The 12,256-nt window shown below is 49.4% G+C and overlaps 1 protein-coding gene, 1 long non-coding RNA gene and 1 other non-coding gene across 4 annotated transcripts in view; 1 reads left to right on the top strand and 2 right to left on the bottom strand.

The window, feature by feature from the left end:
* The window catches only part of stard7 (StAR related lipid transfer domain containing 7), a 40,979-nt gene that overhangs the window by 10,769 nt on the left and 17,954 nt on the right, over window positions 1–12,256 (top strand). The gene's annotated exons all lie outside the window — the stretch shown is intronic.
* On the bottom strand, window positions 3,015–9,530 carry LOC132836959 (uncharacterized). Of its 2 annotated transcripts, XR_009647409.1 has the most exons (4): window positions 9,462–9,530; window positions 8,745–8,926; window positions 5,544–6,282; window positions 3,015–3,173 (listed from the first exon to the last, which is right to left on the bottom strand). It is a non-coding gene; the product is annotated as an uncharacterized LOC132836959 (long non-coding RNA). The 2 variants fall into 2 exon arrangements; XR_009647408.1 differs by lacking the exon at window positions 5,544–6,282.
* Window positions 8,515–8,651, bottom strand: LOC132837068 (small nucleolar RNA SNORA77). The gene has a single exon (XR_009647430.1). It is a non-coding gene; the product is annotated as a small nucleolar RNA SNORA77 (small nucleolar RNA).

The following is a 12,256-nucleotide window of genomic DNA, read 5'->3' on the forward strand; positions in this document are numbered from 1 at the left end:
TGCCTTTTAAATGCTGTAATTGTACCAGCCTCCACCACTTCCTCTGGCAGCTCGTTCCATTCGCACACTACCCTCTGGTCTGTTTCCATGCTGTGTAACTCTGAACAGCACCCAGAGGAAACTCACGCAGATATGGGGAGAGAATGTGCAAACTCCATGTAGACAGTCGCCCGAGGCTGAGGCCTAGCGCTGTGAGGCAGCAGTGCTAACCACTGAGCCACTGTACTGCCTTCACAGCGGTCATAAAGTCAAGGCCAGTGGTAGCCAGCCGGAATAGAACTTGAACCTTGCATTTTGGGAAAGCAAATCTTAGCAGGACTTATACACTTAATGGTAAGGTCCTAGGGAGTGTTGCTGAACAAAGAGACCTTGGAGTGCAGGTTTATAGCTCCTTGAAAGTGGAATCGCAGGTAGATAGGATAGTGTAGAAGGCGTTTGGTATGCTTTCCTTTATTGGTCAGAGTATTGAGTACAGGAGTTGGGAGGTCATGTTGCGGCTGTACAGGACATGGATTAGGCCACTGTTGGAATATTGTGTGCAATTCTGGTCTCCTTCCTATTGGAAAGATGTTGTGAAACTTGAAACGGTTCAGGAAAAATTTACAAGGATGTTGCCAGGGTTGGAGGGTCTGAGCTACAGGGAAGAGGCTGAACAGGCTGGGGCTGTTTTCCCTGGAGGTTGGAGGCTGAGGGGTGACCTTATAGAGATTTATAAAATCATAAGGGGGCATAGATAGGGTAAATAGGCAAATCTTTTCCCTGGGATGGGGGAGTCCAGAACTAGAGGGGCATAGGTTTAGAGTGAGAGGGGAAAGTTATAAAAGAGACTGAAAGGGCAACTTTTTCACACAGAGGGTGGTACGTGTATGGAATGAGCTGCCAGAGGAAGTGGTGGAGGCTGGTACAATGACAACATTTAAAAGGCATCTGGATGGGTATATGAATAGGAAGGGTTTGGAGGGATATGGGCCAGGTGCTGGATTGGGTTGGGATATCTGGTTGGCATGGACGGATTAGTCTGTTTCCGTGCTGTCCATCTCTATGACAAAGGGACACACTCATCAGGACACAGACCAAGAATGCCAAATTTCAATGATCACAGCAAACTTATATCTAACAATTCACTTTTGTCCCTGCAGAACAAATTGTGTCTTGAGTGTCACATAGTGGGACTCATCAAGGATTACCAATAGGACAAATGCAAGAATACCCAATTTCAAACAATCACAGCACTTTAGATTTCTGCCTAATAGTTCACATTGTCTTGTGGTATAAATTATCGTGACTGTTTGATTCTTGCATTTGTTCTGATGTAAGTTTCCAACACTTGCGTTCTGTTCAACAACGTTCCAATTACAACAAGTCAATGATTCATCCCGCAGCAGAAAAGGTGCGTTGTTTTGGCTGGAAGTTATCATTTGAATTTTAAGCCCTGCCCAGGAATCTTGGGAACGTGCCTCAATTCAGCGATGACCGGGTCAGTTCAGTTCTCCCAAGGCCAAATTCCAATCCCTTGAAGCAGCCAGTGTACTCCCACCACTGTCCAATGGAGACGGCTGGTCTGTGTATTTCTGCTCATTGTCCTGCCCGTCCCCAGGGCCCCTTGAGGGCATCGGGCGCCATCTGCTGGCACCGCACGGCAACGCTGCTCAAGACTTTTGTGCACAGGCAGATTTTAGTGGAAGGGTTTGAAATGCAGAGATGAGTACAGAATAACCTCGATTATCCGGTCGATAAGAGGCAGGGAGTCTTTTGTTCACACAGCTAACTGTTCGGATAACGAAGAATGTTTTTGAGATCTTGTTTGGATAATCCGAAATTCAGATAATTGATGTTCAGACCTGGCTCCAACTCCAGCCTCAGGCAACTGTCTGTGCAGAGTTTGCACATTCTCCCCCTCATGTCTGCGTAGGTTTCCTCCGGGTGCTCTGGTTTCCTCCCACAGTCCACCAATGTATAGTTAGAGTAGATTGGCTATGATAAATTACCCATAGTGCTCGGAATGTGCAGGTTAGGGTGAATTGGCCATTCTAAATTACCCATAGTGCTCAGGGATGTGTAGGTTAGGGTGGATTGGTTATGCTAAATTACTATAGTGTGCAGGGATGTGCAGATTAGAGTGGATTGGCTGTGCTAAATTGCCCATAGTGATCAGGAATGTGCAGGTTAGGTGGGTTGGCCATGCTAAATTACCCATAGTGTTCAGGGATCTGCAGGTTAGGGTGGATTGGCTGTGCTAAATTACCCATAGTGCTCAGGGATGTGCAGGTTAGGGTGGATTGGCCATTCTAAATTACCCATAGTGCTCAGGGATGTGTAGGTTAGGGTGGATTGGTTATGCTAAATTACCGTAGTGTGCAGGGATGTGCAGGTTAGAGTGGATTGGCTGTACTAAAATTGCCCATAGTATTCAGGGGTGTGCAGATTAGAGTGGATTGGCTGTGCTAAATTGCCCATAGTGATCAGGGATGTGTAGGTTAGGGTGGGTTGGTCTTGCTAAATTACCCATAGAGCTCAGGGATGTGCAGGTTAGGGTGGATTGGATGTGCTAAATTGCCCATAGTGATCAGGTATGTGCAGGTTAGGGTGGATTGGATGTGCTAAATTGCCCATAGTGATCAGGTATATGCAGGTTAGGGTGGATTGGATGTGCTAATGTGCCCATAGTGATCAGGGATGTGCAGGTTAGGGTGGATTGGATGTGCTAATGTGCCCATAGTGATCAGGGATGTGCAGGATTGGGTGAATTGGATGTGCTAAATTACCCATAGTGATCCGGGGTGTGCAGGCTAGCTGCGTTAGCCATGGGGAAATGCAACTGACAGCATTAGTGGGTCTGGGTGGGACGCTGTCTGGAGGGTCGCTGTGGACTTGATGGGCTGAACAGCCTGCTTACAGACTGTAGAGATTCAGTGATTCATTTGACTGATTTCTTTCGAGCAGGGCTGGGTGTGTTTTCAGTATCTCTCTCCAGCCAGCGGTTTGCCCTGACGGTAATGAAACCCACACCACACTGTATTTCTAGCTTTTATTGTACAGCAGGAGCCAGAGCTGGGTTCCACCTTGCCTCCAGCTCCCTTTCCTCAGCTCCAAACTGCAACCTGGGGTGGTTCTGTCCAGTTAGGAAACTCTGGGAGAGCAGTCAATGGCAACTTCCTCTTCCGAAACTCTGTCTGAAAGAGAAAAGGAAAGGACATCAATTTGTGAAGGATGAGTGCCATTGAACCCTCTCAGTGTGTTATCTGACAATCGATCTCTTAGATAAACCGAAGTGGTGCAGTGGGAATGTCACTGGGCGAGTAATTCAGAGATCCCGGCTGAATATCAAGGGGCATTTGGGTACAAATCCCACCAGGATACGAGTTAAATTCAAATAACAAATCTAGGATTTTAACCTCGTCTTTGTAATTGTCATGAAACTGTCTCTTATGAAATAAAAGCCATCCATTTAATTAAGGTTCTCCACCTTTATCCAGTCTGGCCCGACATGGCACTGGGCTGAGGGATGGCTTTTGGAGTTGAATTTGGATAAATGTGAGGTCTAATTGAGGTACAACACTCCAGGGCAGGACTTATACAATGAATGGTCGAGTCCTGGGTTGTGCTGTACACCAGAGATCCAGGTGTCCAGTTACATAATGTTTTGAAATTTGTGTCACAGTTAGACAGGGAGGTTAAGAAGGCATTTTGTACACTCGCCTCGATTGCTCAGACCTTTAAGTAGAGGAGTCGGACGTCAGGTTGAGGCTGTTCAGGGACTGGTCCATGTGGTGAGGCCTGTTCTGGAGTAGTGTGTGCAGTTCTGATTGCCCTGTTATCGTAAAGATATGACTAAGCTGGAGAGGGTTCAGGGAAGGTTTACCAGGATGTTGGTGGGAATGGAGGGGTTGAGGTATTTTTAAAAAAAAGACTGGAAAGCCTGGGAGTTTTTTCACTAGAGCGTGGGAGGTTGAGGTTAATAAAATCATGAGGGGCAGAGTGAAGATGCATGCCAAGGGTTGGGGAGTTTAAAATTAGGGGGCAGACTTTTCAGATTTAAAAGATTGAAAAATGACATGAGGAGCAATGACAACCTGGAAGTTTAGTTTACATTAGATTCCCGACAGTGTGGAAACAGGCCCTTCGGCCCAACAAGTCCACGCCGACCCTCCGAAGAGTAACCCACCCAGACCCATTTCCCTCTGACTAATGCACCTAACACTATGGGTAATTTAGCACGGCCAATCCACCCTAACCTGCACATCCCTGAGCACTATGGGTAATTTAGCATGGCCAATCCACCCTAACCTGCACATCTTTGGACTGTGGGAGGAAACCGGAGCACCCGGAGGAAACCCACGCAGACACGGGGAGAATGTGCAAACGCCCACGCAGACAGTCACCCGAGGCCGGAATCGAACCTGGGACCCTGGTGCTGTGAGGCAGCAGTGCTCACCACTGAGCCACCGTGCCGCCCGTGTTTAAAGTGGATAACTTGCAAGTCACCACTTAAACAGCCACACGCCAAGATCTGTCCGTAGTAGGGAGTTTAAACATCTGCAAACGAACAAGACCTTGTTATCGGAAGGACGTTATTAAACTGGAAAGAGGGCAGAAGAAATTTACAAGGATGTTACCAGGACTCCATGGCCTTAGCCACACGGAGAGGTTGGTCAAGCTAGGATTTTTGTTTTTCTTTAGAGCACAGGAGACTGAGGGGGGGGGGGGGGGGGGGGGGGGGGAAGTTGAAGACCATGAGAGGCATGGATAGGGTGAATGCACTCAGTCTTTTCTCCCCCAGAGTTGGGGAATCAAGGACTGGAGGGCATCAGTTTAAGGTTAGAGGGGAAAGAATAAAAGGGAACTTGAGGCGCAATGTTTTTACACAGAGGGTGGTACGCAGATGGAATGAGGTGACAGTAGAGGTGGTCGATGCATGAACAACCTTTAAAAGGCATTCGGACAAAAAAGGATGAGCAGGATGTTGGCCAAATGCAGGGAAATGGGGTGAATGTGGACGGACATTTTGGCCAGTATGGACTGGTTGGGCCAAAGGGCCTGTCTCCGTGCTGTGGGACTCTCTGACCAGAATCTTAAAGCCCACAGCAATGCTTTCACCCCCTGTCGGACAAATTTCTAGCCAGATTTCGCCGCTGTTAGTCATGTTAACCGGGCCCGAGCGCCACTCGTTTTCACACCAGCGTTCTCGGCAATCGCTTGTTTCCCGGACACAGCCCTGGCACGGCTCCCGTGCAGATGGTGGACGGCGTCAGTGGGAAAAAAAATATAGCTACCGATGTCGCAGAAAGTGCCAGGTAGGGAAAGCAGCTCCGGGCGCAGAGTGAGCCTGCGGAGAGGGGAGAGGTCAAAATGGTGGAAGGAGGAGTCACATTCGTCCCAAGCCCAGACACCTAACCGTTCACACCATCAGAGCGAAGGTGGCTGTGTCCATTCGGGTAAAGACACTCCAATTACAAAACCAATCCAAGTCTTAGATCGAGACAAGACAGAACGTTCCGTGTGGACATTTGAACGGTATTGTCATAGCTGGCTGGGACGCCTACCTTCTGCCATTTTGGAGAAGATCGGTAGCTCAGCTTGAGGTCCAGGTCGGAAGTTGGCTGGCTAAGCTGGACGGTCTGTTCTCAGACGTTACGTCACCGTACCTCGGTGACATCGTCAGTGAGCCTCGGGTGAAGCGCTGGGGTTCCGTCTCGCTTGTCCGTCTTGGGCTGTTGTGGTGGGGGGCATCATTCCCGGTTCTGCTTCTCAGAAATGCGGTCCAAATCGATGTGTTTGTTGATTGAGTTCCCGTCGGAATGCCAGGTTTCTAGGAATTCCCGTGCGCGTCTCTGTTTAGCCTGTCCCAGGACGGATGTGTTGACCCAGTCGAAGTGGTGCCCATCTTCGTCTGTACGCAAGTGATAGTGGGTCATATCTTCTGATGGCTAGTTGGTGTTTGTATATCCTGGTGGCTAGTTTCCTGCCTGTCTGTCCGATGTAGTATCTGTTAAAGTCCTTGCACGGTATTTTGTAAATGACATTCGTTTTGCTGGTTGTGGGTATAGTGTCCTTTAGGTTCACCAGTAGCAGTTGGTAGGTTTGTGGGCTACCACAATGCCAAGGGGGTCAGAGGAGTCTGATATATGGAAGGATGGCTCGAGTTTCTGGACGCGTGGGTTTGTTGTTGAAGAATCGGAGGACTGTGCTCTGTTGGCTCTTCAGGCACCTGTCAGGAGGCAACGGGACCCCCACAGGCATCACAACATGAGCGTGCGTGTACTGGCAGACCTCATCGGGCACCTTAAAAAGGAGAAAAAGAGGTGGATACAACTCAACGAACGTAAGAACTAGGAGCAGGCCCTCCAGCCCACCCAAGCCTGCTCCGCCATTCAATAAGATCGCGGGCTGCTCTTTTTGTGAATGAACTTGGAACACTGCTGCAAAGACGGAAGCTTTTCTTCAGGACAAATGCCAAATTGTCCAAACGATCACCACAAGGGGGGGCACAGTTAGCACAGCTGGCTCATGGCACCAGGGACCCAGGTTCGATTCCAGCCTCAGGCGACTGTCTGTGTGGAGTTTGCACGTTCTCCCCATGTTTGTGTGGGTTTCCTCTGGGTGCTCTGGTTTCCTCCCACAGTCCAAAGATGTGCAGGTTAGGGTGGATTGGCCATGCTAAATTACCCATAGTGCCCAGGGATGCGCAGGTTAGGGTGGATTGGCAATGCTAAATTACCCACAGTGCTCAAGGATATGCAGGTTAGGGTGGATTGGCTGTGCTAAATTACCCATAGTGTTCAGGGATGTGTAGGTTAGGGTGGATTGGCCATGCTAAATTACCCATGGTGCTCAGGGATGTGCAGGTTAAGGTGAATTGGCCATGCTAAATTACCCATAGTCTCCAGGAATGTGCAGGTTAGGGGGGGATTACCGTGCTAAATTACCCATAGTGCTCAGGGATGTGCAGGTTAGGGTGGATTGGCCACGCTAAGTTGTCCCATCGTGTTAGATGCATTAGTCAGGGGCAAGTATAGGGTAGGGGAATGGGCCTGGGTGGGTTACTATTCGGTGGGGCGGTGTGGGCTTGTTGGGCTGAAGGGCCTGTTTCCATAATGTAGAGATCCTAATCTAATAGACACAGAGAAAAGGGTTAGTGATTGGTGGCAACTGGATTCCGAGCAGCTGAGGCTGAGCCAGTGAGAAAGCAGACGGGTTCCCTCGCGTTCCCAGGTAGTTAACAACGGCACATGGCTTGACCATACTGCTGCTGCTTGCTGAGAATGGATCTCCTGCTTATAAATAAATCCAGCAAGCGGATACGATCCATGTTTCAGGCTCAACCGATTACCATGTCTCGTTTGTGAGGGTTGCGAGAAGCGTACTTGGATTTGTTCAGCAAGTGCTGCCCAATCATGGAAAAACGTCTCACAGTCCAAGTTCCGTTCCCAGTTGACAGATACAAAGCAAACATATAAAAAACCCAGCTTTGAGAACATGTTCCCCCACACTTTCACGATCAGGAAGGCACTAATTTTAAATTCACTAATGGGGCATGGCCATTGCTGGCTGGCCATGTTGCCCTTGAAAAGATGGTGATGAGTTGCCTTCCTGAATCGCTGCAGTCCACGTACTGTGGGTTGACCCACAATGTCCTGAGGGAGGGACGGAACTCCCCTCAAGACTTCAAAGTTGAGTTGAGACCAAAGAACCCGGTCCTTGATGGGAATCCATTTTCCATTCTGCAAAGTCAGAATTCTTGTTGACTGGTCGAATATTTCTGCAACTGATTTGGATGTGAGCATAAGAGGTACAGTTAGTAAGTTTGCAGATGACACCAAAATCGGAGGTGTAGTGGACAGCGAAGAGGATTACCTCAGTTTACAACCAGATCTGGACCAGATGGGCCAATGGGCTGAGAAGTGGCAGGTGGAGTTTAATTCAGATAAATGCGAGGTGCTGCATTTTGGGAAAGCAAATCTTAGCAGGACTTATACACTTAACAATAAGGTCCTAGGGAGTGTTGCTGAACAAAGAGACCTTGGAGTGCAGGTTCATAGCTCCTTGAAAGTGGAGTCACAGCGAAGATGGCGTTTGGTATGCTTTCCTTTATTCGTCAGAGTATTGCATACAGGATATTACCCTGGAGAGTCAGAGGCTGAGGGGGTTATTGAGATTTATAAAATCATGAGGGGCATGGATAGGATAAATAGACAAAGTCTTTTCCCTGGGGTGGGGATGCCCAGAACTAGAGGGGCGTAGGTTTAGGGTGAGAGGGGAAAGATATAAAAGGGACCTAAGGGGCAACTTTTTCACACAGAGGGTGGTATGTGTATGGAATGAGCTGCCAGAGGAAGTGGTGGAGGCTGGTACAATTGCAACATTTAAAAGACATCTGGATGGGTATATGAATAGGAAGGGTTTGGAAGGCTACGGTCCAAGTGGAGCTAGATTGGGTTGGGATATCTGGTTGGCATGGACGGGTTGGACCGAAGGGGAAGGGTCTCTTTCCGTGCTCTAAATCGCTATGACTCTATAACTGTTCCAGAGAAGTTGTGGCTGTTGTGACCTCTACGGGACACAGCAAATACATACAGTACTCTGGGGATTTCCTGTCGCAGACTTAAAAAGGTGTCAGGCCAGGGGAAAGGTCTGACCCAGAGTGAGTCTGCAAATAAGAACTTATGTTTGAGAACATTTATTCCCTTCCCACCAAATGCCCTAAAGGCAGTTAAAGCCGTAGCTTGGCATTACCAAACACTTACCATTGGCTTTACCACAGTATCTTAACATCTCTGCGATCTAGGGAATCGCAGCCTTCATTCTGCTTTGCAGTTTCCACGAGCAGGAAGTCATCCCACAGCACCCACTTCGAGACTCCAAACCGCTCCCCAACTGCACTCGTGCCTGCATTTCACACGACTATACAAATGCAAGCTGCCGCCTCCTGGAAAGTAAAAGTTGGGTTTTACTTAAGACAGGGGCCACATCCTGCGGAAGCTGGCAATCCAACCGCAGGATGGAGAAAATGTTGGAAACACCCAGGAGGAGCGGTGCAGTCCGTTCCTGCCTCCTGCTATCACACTGGGAATGCATTGCAATCCTTCCACCCCCCAGCTCCCCCACCATCTTTCTGAAGCTGCTGCCAAATCCACATCACACAGATGTTTCAGACCCAGCCTGCCAGCAGTGAAAATAGCCAAGCCTCTCATGATCAGCCCTGTCCCTTCAGCTTGTTACCCCTCACATTTTATTATTGATGGTGGAAAGAGGGCTAACTGAGGTTGGACCCAGACTGGACAACCCAGGGAGTATCACATGGCATTTCCAGCCTTTAGTGAAACTGACTCACTTTCCCTTACTAGGGCTATTTATGCAACTCCTGCAAGAGAAAGCTTGATTTCTCTTGGATACTTTCATCAGGTGACATTTACTTGGAGCTAATACCAGTTTGATTCAGTCAGAAGAGTTTACAATACGACCTGACAGTGACAGAGTCTCCACTTCACCATGTGGTCCTCCCTGCCGCCGCCATTTTCCCTGACTGGCCTCTAGACCCGCCCCTCCTCGTTACTATTGGTGCGCGTCAAAGGCGCCCAGGTCGCTTATTGGCCACTGCAGGTGACACTCAGCGTCTCGACGCATTGCGTTCTGGGATTTGTAGTTTCCTTCTGCTTAGTCCCATTTAGATTACTTACAGTAGTCGAAACAGGCCCTTCGGCCCAATAAGTCCACACCGATCCACTGAAGTGCAACGTACCCACACCCATTCCCCTACATTTACCCCTTCACCTCACACTACAGGCAATTTAGCACGGCCAATTCACCCTAACCTGCACATTTTTGGATTGTGGGAGGAAACCCACGCAGACATGGGCAGAATGTGCAAACGCCACACAGAGTCGCTTGAGGCGGGAATTGAACCCGGGTGTCTAGCGCTGTGAGGCAGCAGCGCTACCCACTGTGCCACCGTACCACCCTGGGAGTTTGCGCCTGTCCAAGCCTTCTACTGAGGCCCCAAAACTGCCATGCTGATAAAACAATTGAGAAATGTGCTGAATTGAGATTGAAGCTGCAGATTTGGCCACTTTTGGAATATTGCACGCAATTCTGGTCTCCTTCCTATTGGAAAGATGTTGTGAAACTTGAAAGGGTTCAGAAAAGATTGACAAGGATGTTGCCAGGGTTGGAGGGTTTGAGCTATGCGGAGAGGCTGCATAGGCTGGGGCTGCTTTTCCTAGAGCGTCAGAGGCTGAGGGAGTGACTTTACAGAGGTTATAAAATCATGAGATGGCATGGATAGGATAAATAGACATGTCTTTCCCCTGGGATGGGGTAGTCCAGAACTAGAGGGCCTAAGGTGAGAGGGGAAATATGACCTAAGGGGCAACTTTTTCATGCAGAGGGTGGTGCGTGTATGGAATGAGCTGCCAGAGGAAGTGGTGGAGTTGAAAAATGTGGTGCTGGAAAAACACAGCGGGCCAGGCAGCATCCGAGGAGCAGGAGAATCGACGTTTTGGGCATAAGCCCTTCATCAGATATCCTGAAGAAGGGCTTATGCCCGAAACATCGATTCTCCTGCTCCTTGGATGCTGCCTGGCCTGCTGTGTTTTTCCAGCACCATATTTTTCAACTCTGGTCTCCAGCATCTGCAGTCCTCACTTTCTCCTAGAAGAAGTGGTGGAGACTGGTATAATTACAGCATTTAAAAGGCATCTTGCTGTGTATATCAATAGGAAGGGTGTGGAGGGATCGGGGCCAAGAGCTGGCAAATGGGACTCGACGGTTTAGGTTATCTGGTTAAAGGGTCTGTTTCCGTGCTTTACATCTCTATAACAGGTCTCACAACATCAATCTGACATCTCTCAAGTACTCCCAAACAAAGCATCTTCCTCCACTTTGAACATGCTCACTGCCCCTTCTCCCCATCCTGTTCTGAGCATGCTCACATTACCCCATTTCCACAACACAGAGCATGCTCACATTGCCTCATCTCCCCCACACCCTGACCATGCTCACATTGCCTCATCTCCCCCACACCCTGACCATGCTCACATTGCCTCATCTCCCCCACACCCTGACCATGCTCACATTGCCTCATCTCCCCCACACCCTGACCATGCTCACATTGCCTAATCTCCCCAACACAGTGAGCATGCTTATATTGCCCCATCGTCCTCAACACAGTGAGCATGCTCACATTGCCCCGTCTCCCCAATACAGTGAGCATGCTCACATTGCCCCATCTCCCCAATACAGTGAGCATGCTCACATTGCCCCATCTCCCCAATACAGTGAGCATGCTCACATTGCCCCATCTCCCCAATACAGTGAGCATGCTCACATTGCCCCATCTCCTCCTGCACATGAGCATACTCACATTGCCCCATCTCCCCAACAAACTGAGCATGCTCACATTGCCCCATCTCCCCAACACACTGAGCATGCTCACATTGCCCCATCTCCCCAACACACTGAGCATGCTCACATTGCCCCATCTCCCCAACACACTGAGCATGCTCACATTGCCCCATCTCCTCCTGCACATGAGCATACTCACATTGCCCCATCTCCCCAACACACTGAGCATGCTCACATTGCTCCATCTCCCCCCAACACAGTGAGCATGCTCACATTGCCCCACCTCCCCAACACACTGATCATGCTCACGTTGCACCACCTCCCCTAACACCCTGAGCATGTTTACATTACCCCATTCCCCCTTCACACTGAGCATGCTCACATTGCCCCATCTACCCCAACACAGTGAGCATGTTCACATTGCCCCATCTCCTCCTGCACACTGAGCATGCTCATATTGCCCCATCTCCCCCAACACAGTGAGCATGCTCACATTGCCCTGTCTCCCCAACACAGTGAGCATGTCCCATCTCCCCCTACAATCGCAGCATGCTCACATTGCCTAATTTCCTTAACATACCGAGCATGCTCGCTTTGCCCCATCTCCCCAAACACACTGAGCATGCTCACATTGCCCCTTCTCCCCCGACACTTGGAGCATGTCACAGTCATAGAGATTTTGCCCATTTTCCCCTGCAATTGGAGCATGCTCACGTTGCCCCAACTCCTCAATACACTGAGCATGCTCACATTGCCCCATCGCCCCCTACACTTGGAACATGCTCACATTGCCCCATTTCCTCCTGCACACTGACCATGCTCATATAGCCCTGCCTCCCCAACAAAGTGAGCATGCAAACATTGCCCCGCCTCCCCAACACACTGAGCATGCTCACATTGCCCCATCTACCCCTAC

Source organism: Hemiscyllium ocellatum, chromosome 48, assembly GCF_020745735.1.
Source record: "Hemiscyllium ocellatum isolate sHemOce1 chromosome 48, sHemOce1.pat.X.cur, whole genome shotgun sequence".
In the NCBI taxonomy this organism is placed as follows: Eukaryota; Metazoa; Chordata; class Chondrichthyes; order Orectolobiformes; family Hemiscylliidae; genus Hemiscyllium; species Hemiscyllium ocellatum.